The sequence below is a fragment of the Canis lupus genome, chromosome 5 (assembly GCF_011100685.1).
Source record: "Canis lupus familiaris isolate Mischka breed German Shepherd chromosome 5, alternate assembly UU_Cfam_GSD_1.0, whole genome shotgun sequence".
In the NCBI taxonomy this organism is placed as follows: Eukaryota; Metazoa; Chordata; class Mammalia; order Carnivora; family Canidae; genus Canis; species Canis lupus.
The window spans coordinates 68,726,354-68,738,910 of NC_049226.1; the positions used below are offsets into that span (position 1 = coordinate 68,726,354).

Sequence of the window (12,557 nt, forward strand, 5' to 3'; positions counted from 1 at the left end):
TGGGGGGGGCGCTCGCGGCCGTCGGTCTCCCCGCCCCGGTCGCGTAGTCTCGCGAGAGTTGGGAGTAAACAGTCCCGAATGGAGACGCGAGGCGTGTTGGCCGCGGAGGCGCCGTTATCCCCGGGCCGCCGGCCCCGAGCCTGAGGCGGTCGCGGGTAGGTAAGGCGGCGGCTCGCTGCCCCGCGCGCCGCCTCCCCCCGACCTGTGCGGCCGGCCCCGCCAGGCTCCGAGGGCGGGGTGTGCGGCGGCGGGGCCGGGCCCGGGGCCTCCGCGCGCCTGGAGCCCGGGAGCCCGCAGCCCCGCAGCCCCGCAGCCGGCAGCCTCGCCGCCCCCCGCCCCCCGCGCGCCAGGGGTCCGGGGCGGCCGCCGCGGGCCGGGGGTCCCCGCGCGGCCGGGCTCTGAGCGGCCGTGGGCAGCTGCGCCGTCCCGTCCTGTGCCCGGCCGGGTCTGGGCCTGCTGTGCCGGCGGCGGCCAGGGCCGTGCGTGCCGAGGTGCCCGGTCCGGCGGGAGCCCGGGAGGGCCGTGGGCGGCCGGGGGGGGGGGGGGGGCCGTGGGCGGCCGTGGGCGGCCGTGGGCGCGCGCTCCGTGCTCCGTGCTCGGTGCTCGAGGTCCCGAGGTCCCGAGCGGCGTGCGGAGCCGATGCCCCTGCAGGGTCTCCCTGCGTTTGTGCACGAGCGGGCACCTCGGAGCGCCGATTCTCGCCGACTTTTCTTTTTTTTTAATCTGCAGAACACATTGTTTATATAAATTTTTATGTCGGAGCTTTGTTGACCTAAAATTTACATAGCATAAAATTCAGTCACTTTAAGTGTACTTCCTCCGCGGTGTGTGTGTGTTTGGCCGCCATGTGCGTTAGCCAGGCAGAGTTGTGCAGTCATCACCACAACCCACTTGTAGGACATGTCTGACACCCCAAAAAGGTCCCTGCCCCTGCCCAGGCGCAGTCACTCCCCATTTTCCACCCCAGCCCCAGGCAACCACTAACCTGCTCTCTGACTCCCTAGACTTGTGTCTTTTGAATACTTCATTGAGGTGGGTTTGTACGCGGTGTCCGAGAGCAGCCTTATGGGACTCCAGCCCGTTAGGTCGCCCCGTTGCACTCCCTGTGTGTGTCTCATATTCAAGGGTTGGTCGCATCCGTGAAAAAAGAGAAATTGTAAGTTAGTGGTGGCAGAGCCGTTGAAGTACCTGGGGCCCCATGGGACCAAGTTGGAGCTCCTCTAGCTAAGAACTTTTTAGCCTTGCCTTCAAATTCTTGTTGTTTGATCCCATCTTCCATCATCCTGGTGGGTGGTTACCGCTCTGCCCTTCCCACCGCCTCTTTTGTGTGGCAGGTAAGTGTCACAAACAGTAACAAAACCTAGGAAGTGTGAACACAGGTAAACTGCCCCAGGTTTTCATCAGTGTCTTATGTGGGGCTTTCAGGGGGAGATTTACACCTGCCTTTTTTTTTTTTTAATTAATTTATTTATGATAGTCACACACAGAGAGAGGCAGAGACATAGGCAGAAGGAGAAGCAGGCTCCATGCACCGGGAGCCCGACATGGGACTTGATCCCGGGTCTCCAGGATTGCGCCCTGGGCCTACGGCAGGCGCTAAACCGCTGCGCCACCCAGGGGTCCACTGCACCTGCCTTTTTGCACCAGGAGAGAGTTGAGATGTTGTTTGTGTTTTATTGGAAACATTTGACACCTCCCACCCTTGATGACCTGAACTATTAATCAGGGATGGGAGGTAGGGGCACCTGGGTGGCTCAGAGATTGAGCATCTGCCTTTGGCTCGGGTGGTGATGCTGGTGTCCGGGGATGGAGTCCAAACTGAGGCTCCCCCACAGGGGTCTGCTTCTCCCTCTCCCTATGTCTGTGCCTCTCTCTGTGTCTCTCATGAACAAATAAAATCTCAAAAAACAAAACAGAAAAGGATGGGAGGTTAGACCTTCCGTTTGGTATTTGGGTGGGGACCTTGGTCTCCATCAGCCTCTTGCCTGTGTCTAGACAGGCCAAGGAGCTGGTACAAACAGCCGTGTCGATGTTCCCTTCCCTGTGGCCTCATCAGTTTTGATGTACTGCAGAGATCTCTTACCTAGATATATTAATCTGATGTCTTTGCCTAAGGAAATGAGTTTCAGTAAAATGAGGCAAGTGCGGAGTGTGAGGTGCCTACCTGGTGCGGCTAGCCAGTACTGGACGGCTGAAGGATCAGGAGAGTAAGGAGACGGGCAGAGCACCTGCGAAAGGACAGTGTAACCCAGTACCTCCTCACTCTGACACTGTTGACTCTTTGGGCTGAATTATTTGTTTTGTCCCCTTACAAAACCTACTAATGGACAGAATGTGCCAGAAGGAATGGTTCAGTCAGGCGGAAGAATACACCTTTATATTTCAAGATAGTGCAGTCTGGCATTGGTTAAATGTTAGCGGATTAGACAATGGTAGTACAGCCAAGTATGCGATTAGTTACAAAAGTGGTACTTTTACAGACAATGTTTAATTGAAGTGAATGCTACCCTTCCATGACCTAAACACAATTCAGTTTTCTCTGGAGCTATTTCAGTAAAGGTTCATTTAAAAAAGCTGGCGTGTCTGCATAATTAGGTGACTATTGGTGATACAAGTAATTTTCTCTCCCCTGAAAAGTGTTCTTATTTGTAGAGAAAGGATTTCGGATATATCTTAGCTATGCCCAGAATTCGAATCTAAGTGATATGCTTTTATAATGCAAAGTAGAAAAACCTCAGAGCTGCAAGGAATGTTAGTCGTCAGACCAGTTGTTTGCCCAGGTTACACATTTCCTCTACTTGCTCTCCTTTTTACACATAGCTCAAAAAAATCTTCTTCCTGGTGTATATTGTTTGAACTGTTTATTTTCCATTTTGGATTTGATGTCAAATATTTTTTGGTTTTATTATACCTGTGTTAGAGGCATACAGAAAATCCATAATTGTACAAATACCATCTTTTAAGATGTACCTTTGTATGGAAAGATCACCAGGTCTTCTACATAAAAAAAATTATAAAAATTAAGTCCAGTAAACAGTGGATCTAGTAACAGCCCTGACTGGGCCCTGTAAGTAGATGATATGGTGCATGATAAGCCTGTTCAGACTGAATGAGCAAAAAACTTGCCCTGGAGCTCTAAGGTAGACACAGATTTTTTAACACAATTCCTAGGAAATAGATCCCTTTTAAGCTCTACTATATGTACAGATAAAAGCAAATCTTTGGGGTCCCTTGCTGTCTCTGTTGGTGCAGTGTGTGATTTGATCTCAGGGTCATGAGTTCGAACCCCATTTTAGGCATCTTAGAGATTACTTAAAAATAAGATTGTTTTTTAAAAAACAAAATCTTTAATACTTTGAATCTTTGTGTCACTATCTTACCAGAAAATTTGTTTTTCTATAAGATTTATTTTTTTGAAGATTCTATTTATTCATGAGAGACACAGAGAGAGGCAGAGACATAGACTGACGGAGAAGCAGGCTTCTCACAGGGAAACCTATGTGGGACTCCATCCCTAGACCTGGGATCCCGCCCTGAGCCACAGGCAGATGCTCAATCTCTGAGCCACCCAGGCGTCCCTATAAGATTTATTTTAAGGATATTTTATCTAATTATATTTCATCTAATTATGAAAGTGTAACATAGGCTTTTTGTAAAAATGTAAATGGCTAGAACTAAGAAAATAACTCCTTGTACCGATAGCATTGAGAGGTAGGACCACTGTTACCTTGAGGCAGAGATCTTTTCCTGTTCTTTTTCCTCTGTGCAAATAGATGCATGATTTAAAAATCGAAACTTGGATCCATGAACTGTTTTACTTAATATTGCACTAATATTTCCCCATATTCTTTGGGAAATATGTTCAAGACCTATGGCTGCTCTAACAAATTTCTACAAACTTCGTGGTTTAAAACAGTACCAATTTATTACCTTTCAGTTCTAGAGGTCAGTAGTCCAAAATCAATCTCACTGGGCTGACGTCAAGGTGTCGGCAGGACTTCATTCCTTATGAAGGCTACAGGAGAGATTGTTTCCTTCTCTTTTTCGGTTTCTAGGGGCACCTGTGTACTTAGGCTCCTGGCCTCTTTCTCTGATTACCTCAGTTTCTGGCTTCCATCATCTCCTCTCCTGCTGCCAGTGGAGTAGCTCGGTGGGCCTGCCTCCCTCTTGTAAAGACTTGTAATTACATTGGTCCCATCGGAATAGTCCAGACTACCCTCCCCATCTCAAGATCCTTAGTTTAATCATACCTGCAAAATTTCTTTGGCCATATAAAGTAACATTTACAGGTTTTGGGGATAAGGATGTGGATATCTTTGGGGGACCATTATTCATGCTCCCAGAGGACATAATTTGAAATTGCTACACAGCATTCTTCCATAGTATGGGTTAATTAGTTAATTAGCCAGTCTCCTGTTGTACATTTAGATGGTCTCTAATTTTTCCCAGTTATAATTTTGGGTGCAAATCATTGTATGCTTTCAGATTCACACTTTTATGGAATGAATTTCAAGGGAAGATTTTTTTTTTTTTTAAAGATTTATTTTAAAGCATGCATGTACTTGTGAGCTGGGGGGAGGGGCAGCGGGAGATGGGGCGAGAGAGTCTCAAGCCGACTCCAGGCTGAGTGTGGAGCCTGACTGGGGGCTCAGTCCCATGACCCTGAGAATATGACCTGAGCCAAAACCGAGAGTCAGATGCTTAAAAGACTGATCCACCCAGGTTCCTCTCTAGGAGAGATTTTAGAAAAGCAGGGTAACTTACCTCTTAAGAGTGTGGTCTCCATGCCAGACTGCTCAAGTTCCCAGTCCAGCTTTCTCACTCACTGCCACATGGCCCCAGGCATGGTGATGGGTACCCCCCCCACCGACCCCCAATCCTGGGCGCCTTCGTGTTTTCATCTGAAAGTGGGGTTTAGTCACAGATTGTGAAGATTCAGTGAGTTAATACGTGCAAATTGCTTGGAATAGTGTCTGTCACAGGATAAATGCTCCGTGTGCTAGTTTTTGTTATTGCTGGATTTATTAGGAAAGGGTTTTACTTCCATTTTTAAGGCTTTTATAATGCATGTTGGTAAATGACCCTTCTAAAAGGTAACAGGAGGGCAGCCCGAGTGGCTCAGCGGTTTGGCGCCACTGTCAGCCCAGGGCCTGATCCTGGGGACCTGGGATCAAGTCCCATGTCGGGTTCCCTGCATGGAGCCTGCTTGTGTCTCTGCCTCTTTCTGTGTGTGTGTGTGTGTGTGTGTGTCTCATGAATAAATAAATAAAATCTTAAAAATAAAAGGTAACGTGAGTTTTGTTTTTTTTTTTTTTTTTTTTTTTTTACAATCTTTAGCAACATATGAGATTCCTCGGTTTATTGGATTGGATTCTTTTTTTTTTTTTAACTTTTTTTTTTAAATTTTTATTTATTTATGATAGTCACAGAGAGAGAAAGAGAGAGAGGCAGAGACACAGGCAGAGGGAGAAGCAGGCTCCACGCACCAGGAGCCCGATGTGGGATTCGATCCCGGGTCTTCAGGATTGCGCCCTGGGCCAAAGGCAGGCGCCAAACCGCTGCACCACCCAGGGATCCCGGATTGGATTCTTAAACATAATTTGTGTTTCATGTTGGTGTCTCCATGTATGTCTCTCACACTATTACTTGATTTTGACTAACAAATAGAAGCAGTTGGATATAAGAAACTACTGATTGCCAGCGTGGGGAGGGGTTGAGGAGCAGGAGAAATAGCTGAAGGGGATTAAGGGGTCCAGACATCCAGTTATACGGAAGTCAGGGGGAGTCAGGCTCAGCCTGCACTGTAATAATGTCATCGTATAGTGATAGCTGGTAACCAGACTAGGGGGACCATTCCCAACCCATGACCGTATCAAAGCAGTATGATGTATGCCTGAAGCTAATAGGGTATTCTGTGTCAATTATACTTCAGTTTTCAAGAAGTTCCTTGATTGTTCTTATGTAAATTGTGGAAACACTTCAGCTTTTTTTTTTTTTTTAACACTTCAATTTTAATAGAAATTTACTTTACCATGAATCTCCTCAGGGGTCCTGTCAATTCATTAGAATGAGTTTGAATTTCACTGTGAGCAGCTCAGTCCCGTCAGTTGGGCTGTTGGGATGTCATTCTGTGTAACCGTTGACGTGTGTGTGTGAGTCTGTCTGACATGCTATTTAGTCTGGTCGTGCACACAGGGGGCCGCTCAGACTGATTATCAGGAAAGAGGCTAAAATTGTCCTCCCCACCAATTTTCAAAATTTAATTCTCCCCTCCTTCTCATTCATTCCCAGCCGCTGAGACTAAATACAAAACTTTTTTATTTTGTGCATATTTTGGAAATGATTTCAACCCACCAGAAAGGTTCCAAGAACAGCACAAAGCCTTTTTTCGTCCTCTGAACTTTTTGAAAGTACCTTGAAGACCTGATACCCATTATCCCTCAATACTTCACTGGGCATTTCCTGCAAGCAAAGTCCTCCTTACATAATCAGAGCACAGCCTTCAGATCAGGAAATTAGTCTTGATACACCCTTGCTCTCTCCTCCCAGGCAGTCCCCATTCAGGTTTGCCAGTGTTCCAGCAATGTCTTCACAGCAAAGGGATCTAGTGGAGAACCTCGAGTTCAGTTACCGGTCACGTCTCCTGCGTCTCCTTCCGTCTGGAGCTGTGTCTCAGCCATTCCTTGGCTTTCGTTACCTTGGTAATTTTGAAAATTCCAGACCAGTTTATTTTGAAGAATGTCCCTTGATTGGGTTCTGATGTTTCCTCATGATGTGATTACAGTTGTACATCTTTGGCAGGAACCTCACAACTGACACTGGCTGCTTCTTCAAACTTTCAGTTTATTTGTAAATGTTATTGTGGATTCTTGTTTTATATTTTCTTTGGTGGGTTAACATGTTACTTTCGTTATTTATGTTGGTGCTCAGTTTGTTCCACGCTGGCCTCTGTGTTCCTCAGACACACTCCCATTATTCTTTGAGTGCTTTCTCACTTTCTGGCACAAGATGCTCCAGACTTACCTGCCCACTCACCTGGAGCTAGCCGTGTCTCCAAGGAGCCTGATTTCTTGCAGTGAAGAATGGCATTTAGAAAACTAGTTCTGAGGAGGTTCCTGGGTGGTGCAGTCAGTTAAAGCCTTGGACTCTTGGTTTCAGCTCAAGTCTGACCTTTGGCTTGTCAAGCCCCACATTGGGTTCTGCACTCAGCACGGTGTCTGCTTGAGTTTTTCTCTCCCGCTCATGTGAGCCTGTCTCTCTCTCTCTCTCTCTCTCTCTCAAATGAATAAGTAAATCTTTAAAAAAAAATTTTAAAATCTTTAAAATCTTTAAAAATCTTTAAAGTAAATCTTTAAAAAAAAAAAAAAAAAAAGATGGGCAGCCCTGGTGGCGCAGCGGTTTAGCACCGCCTGCAGCCCAGGGCCTGATCCTGGAGACCCTGGGATCGAGTCCCACGTCGGGCTTTCTGCATGGTGCCTGCTTCTCCCTCTGCCTGTGTCTCTGCCTCTCTCTGTGTGTGTCTCTATGAATAAATAAATAAAATCTTAAAAAAAAAAACAACAACAAAGTTCTGGAAACAAGATGGGCTCCCTCCTGTTGGGCTGTCACTACTCCTGTGTCCTTGCAGTAGGCAGAGCTAGGAAATGTACGTGTGTTTGTGTGTGTATGTATGTACACATGCTTCCATTTGTTCGTTTTTTTACCTGTCTGTCCCATATATTGAGAACCTGGAGTTCACACCAGTATTTCCAAGTTCAGTCTGATCCTGCATAGATCTTTAAGGTTTTTTTCCTTTTTCATACCTGTGACTTCCTTTTCTGGCAGTGAGAAAGCTGCAGCCTGTTATCTGGAAATATTTGATTGATCAAATCAATTTCCTGTTTTCACTGCCGTCACCCCACTTAGGCTCCAACACTGTCACCGGGTACCTCTGCTCTGCACACCTTCCTCACCCTCTCAGGATGCCATCACCCCACCCCAGGCCACTGTGGGTCTCCACCAGCACCCAACCTTCTTGCCCTCAGCAGCTGAATTGTTCAGAAAGGGAGGAAGAAAAGGAAAGGTAGAGCTCTTGTTAAAAAGTGTTTCTTTTCCTGTTGGTATATGTCTGTGTCTGTATTTACCTGCTCTGTACTCATTGCTGCCTCCATGCTTCTCACTAGATGGTGAAGCTGTTTTGGGGGGAAATGCTCAGCAGGTTTGCCTTGTGTAGTGGGAGATGGGGCCGGAAGAAGGATATCCATTGTTGACATAGGTGAGTGGATGTTTTAGGCAAGGGTAGTTCCGTCACTTTAAAGCCCCCGGGCAGGGGCAGGGGTGGGGGGGAAGGGGGGGCAGCCCGGGTGGCTCAGTGGTTTAGCGCCGCCTTCAGTCCAGGGTGGTTCTGGAGACCTGGGATCAAGTCCTGTGTGGGGCTCCCTGCATGGAGCCTGCTTCTCCCTCTACCTGTGTCTCTGCCTCTCTCTCTCTCTCTCTCTCTCTCTCTCTCTCTCAATAAATAAATAAATGAATAAATAAAATAAAATAAAGCCCCAGGGGGAGTAGTCAGTGGGGCCTGGCTGTCTTTAAAATAGGCCAGTGGTATAGTGGTTGATCTGATCCCAGTGCCCATGGCATCATTCACCAGCCTTTGCACCCCTGGTGGCATTTTTGTTTTCTCCAAAGCAAATTTGTATTTTGAAGCCCTCTTATTCTGGGATTGGGAGAGCATAGAAACTTCAGTATCTTGTCAGAATTTTTTAGCAGCCTTGGGTCTTTAGGAGCCTGTCTTCTTAGAACCTAGATTTTAGTTCACCTTCAAAGAATGTGAGTAGGTCACCTGTATCCAAATAAAACTGAGAGGTATCTCCTTGTCCCATTATTTCCAACCTGACAGTTATCCCCATAGGATAACTATGGGGATTTTTCTACTTGGAAGTGCCTTCCAGCCACTGGTGGATTTGAAGGCTGGGGCAGGCTGCTATTTGCTCTTTTGTCTGAACCGTTTAATTACTAAACCAGCAATCTCTTTCAACTGACCTGTTTATTATGGAAATTATTTCTCCCCAGATTTTGGGGTCTTTTGACCTTACTATTCCTTTCTGCCCTGAACCATGCATTCCCAGCACTAATGCTTGCTCTAGTTTTCACATGGTCAGAGCACGGTACCTGCTGGTGTTCCCCAAACCAGCTCTTCCTGCACCTTCTCCATCTCAGATGGGCAGATGCCATCTGTGTTGAGGTGAAAGGCCTTGATGTCCTTGGCTCCTCACATATGCACCTCCCAAATCTGGCTGTCAGCAGATTGTCTCGCCACCCCCATCATCCCTCCTGCCTCAGCCTGGCTTGAGCCCCCATCATCACAGGGGCCTTCCAGTCGGTCTCCTGCATTGGCTGTACCCACCCCCCCCTTCCACCCAGAAGCCGGAGCAAGCTAGTTACTGTGGCCTGACCCCCTGGTTTGGGTCACCCCTCTGCTCAGATCCTGCTTTTCCTCCCATTTGGAGTAAAAGCTGAGGGTCCTTCCTCTGACCTGCCAGGCCCTCCCTGGCCTGTCTCCCCATCTGTCACTTCTCCCATTTGGCTTCTGATTTCTGCATCCTTCACCCTGCTCCAGCCTCACAAGCTTCTCTCCTTCCCTTACACGAAGCAGGGGCTCAGCTGCCCCAGTGCCCGCAGTACTCTGCCTGGTGGGCCTGGCTGGGGTGGGTTTGGTTTGCTGCTGTGTTTGTGCTGCCTGTCCAGTACCTGGCTCTCCGGCCTTGCACTGTAAAGGAGTCGGGCCAGTGAGTAGAGCTGCTCAGCAGCTCCACCCGGCTGTTTTATCTGCATACCCCATTCCCATTGCTTCCTGCATGGTCCGTGCAGTTTGCACCTGCTTGAGGAGCCTGCTTCCCACCATCTCTCCACCTCCAGATTGGTGTCCCGTGGCCTCCCTCCTCATGAGGATGGCTGGCAGATCCTTTACATACATCCTGGTTTTTTCTGGTCTCTGATGTAGCTTTGTTTAGGCTGCTCCACTTCTTCCTTATTTCCCTACTTCCGGTCCTACCAGCTCAGGGTCTGCCAGAGCTGGCTGCCATCCCTGTCATCAGCAGAAGCCTCCTGTTTGACCCAGAACAGCTCTCAGTGTAATGTCCTGGCCCTGCATGTGTGCCCCGCCTTTGGTGTTTTCCTGCACTTTGGTTAGCTGTTTGTGTTTATTGTCAGCTTCTTTGCTGGATCACATCTTAGAGACTTGGTAAATGTAATATAAAATGGTGTGATTTAATACATAAATTAAGAGAGACTGTCTTAGTGCTATTGCAGTGTCCTGTTTTCAAAAACCTAAAAAATTACATTTTTCTGTTTGGGAGAGAACTCCCAAAATTTTATTATCTTGACTATCTTAGGCATCTTTAAAGTTTAAAAACCCCCTAACCTTTTCTTCCTATTTCTCTGTCTTACGAAGTCTGTCTCCTGGCCCAGTTGTAGGACAATGTCATCCATCTCTTCTGCACAGGCCACAGTATGAGGTCGCTGTCTGTACCTGTGTGCGAATTATTTTGGAGCAAGTTTAATAAAATTGATCTGACACAGTAAGGTCTAAGATTTGCTTACTAGTATCACTTGCTAATATTTGTTACATGTAATGCAAATATGTAGTAGATTATTTAGCTCCAGGCAGAAGAACTTAAGAGATTTCTTCCATTTATTATTATTATTTTTTAACTTGCCTTGAGGGCAGCCTGGGTGGCTCAGCGGTTTAGCGCCGACTTCAGCCCAGAGCGTGATCCTGGAGACCCGGGATCAAGTCCCACATCAGGCTCCCTGCATGGAGCCTGCTTATCACTCTGCCTGTGTCTCTGCGCCTCTCTCTCTCTCTCTCTCTCTCTCTCATGAATAAATAAATTAAAAAAAAAAAAAACAACTTGCCTTGACTGAGAGACCTGTTTAAATCTTTTTTAGAGGGATGCCTTGCTGGCTCAGCAGTTTAGTACCTGCCTTCTGCCCAGGGCATGATCCTGGAGTCCCGGGATCAAGTCCCACGTCGGGCTTCCTGCATGGAGCCTGCTTCTCCCTCTGCCTGTGTCTGCCTCTCTCTCTGTGTCTCTTATGAATAAATAAAATCTTTAAATATAAATAAATATTTTTTAGATTTAAGTTCATTTAATATAACAGATCTCATCAGTGATGAGCTTTATCTCCTATGACCACTCATACTATAATTAAGGAAGGTATGTGCTTCATGTGATTGTATTCTGGGATACCCCATTCCTGCAAGTATCAAATATAAACAGAAAAAATTGGGACTCCCAAGTGGGTTGCTGTGAAATATGTTGGAGTGTCTTTTTCAGTGTACCCTGTTGTTGCTGTTCTTTGATCTTTCTGTTCCAATTTTTGGTTTTAATTTGTTTTCATGGTTAGTATTTTCAGTGTTGTTCTTTACGTTGGCATGGAAATAACTTTTAAAATTTCATTTCCATCCGACAAGCTCCATTCATTCCAATCTTAGTCTCCAGTGCCAGAGAAGCCGTGCTTTTCAGAATTGTGTGTTATTACACATTTTTATAAAGATTTTATTTATTAAAAAAAAAAAAAGATTTTATTTATTTATTTATGAGAGACACACAGAGAGAGGCAGAGACACAGGCAGAGGGAGAAGCAGACTCCATGCAGGGAGCCTGATGTGGGACTTGATCCTGGGACTCCAGGATCATGCCCCTCAACCACCTAGCCATCCAGGCATCCCCGATTGTGTGTTGTTATAGCAGTGAAGTCCTAAAAACTAACCTTTCAAACCTTTTTAGGTACTCTAACTTTATGGGTGTTTTCCTGTGTATAGACACACATATCAATAGTTACAGAAACCACAAAGTTTTTGTTACTCTAAAGCACCAGCTTCTGCCAGAAGAAAGGGTTTTGATAATTTGTTACCTCACGGACTCCTGGTCCTAAGTGTTTTCTTTTTATTTTTTTTAAGTGTTTTCTTTTTAGAAACAAGTTAGCAGTGTAAGGCCATCTTGTTTCATTGATTTGTGTTTCCCTTGCTGGATTATTTATGTTTCTGGTGGGATCAGTGCAACAGATTTTTCTGGACACTCTACAGTCAGCGTCTTTTTTTTTTTTTTTTTTTTTTAACTGCTCCTTTTTTCATTCCTTTTTTCATTGTGAAGAATGATCAGTTTTCATGCCATTCAGGTGCTTGAAAGGTATCTGTGCCCATGTGTAATTTAACACTCAGATAACACTTTTCTTTGGCAGCAGTGTATCTCGCAAACTGTTCTCTTATATTGCTTCCAGTAAAGAAGTAATCTGGTTTTATAACCTATTTAGTGGGTGAGATTTCTTTAAGGTGAGGCTTCATGTAAAATAAATTTGATGACCCTTCTATGTTCTCTTCGCAGGAACTATTTCAAAATCTGAAAGGTGTAGTTTGAATAGTTTTAAAGTATAGTTTCTCTAAAAGAAAGTGGCAAGGATTTGACCTGTATGGAAATTAGTTTGTTCTTAGGTATTATTTTATGGTAGAAAGTGAGGATGTTTACCAAGCTTTTGCCTGAAGATTTGGTAAAATTTATGGCGAATTACACTGCTGT

At 46.0% G+C, this 12,557-nt stretch overlaps 1 protein-coding gene across 3 annotated transcripts in view; it reads left to right on the plus strand.

Annotated features, from left to right (window-relative positions):
• Window positions 1-12,557, plus strand: part of MBTPS1 (membrane bound transcription factor peptidase, site 1) — a 52,890-nt gene continuing 40,333 nt past the window's right edge. The window contains exons 1-2 of one of the 3 annotated variants that reach the window (XM_038538161.1): window positions 70-155; window positions 7,906-8,062. The gene's annotated coding sequence lies outside the window, so the exon portion shown is untranslated. Of the gene's footprint in view, window positions 156-7,905; window positions 8,063-12,557 lie in introns of all 3 variants that reach the window. The other 2 variants (XM_038538160.1, XM_038538162.1) reach the window with 2 other exon arrangements.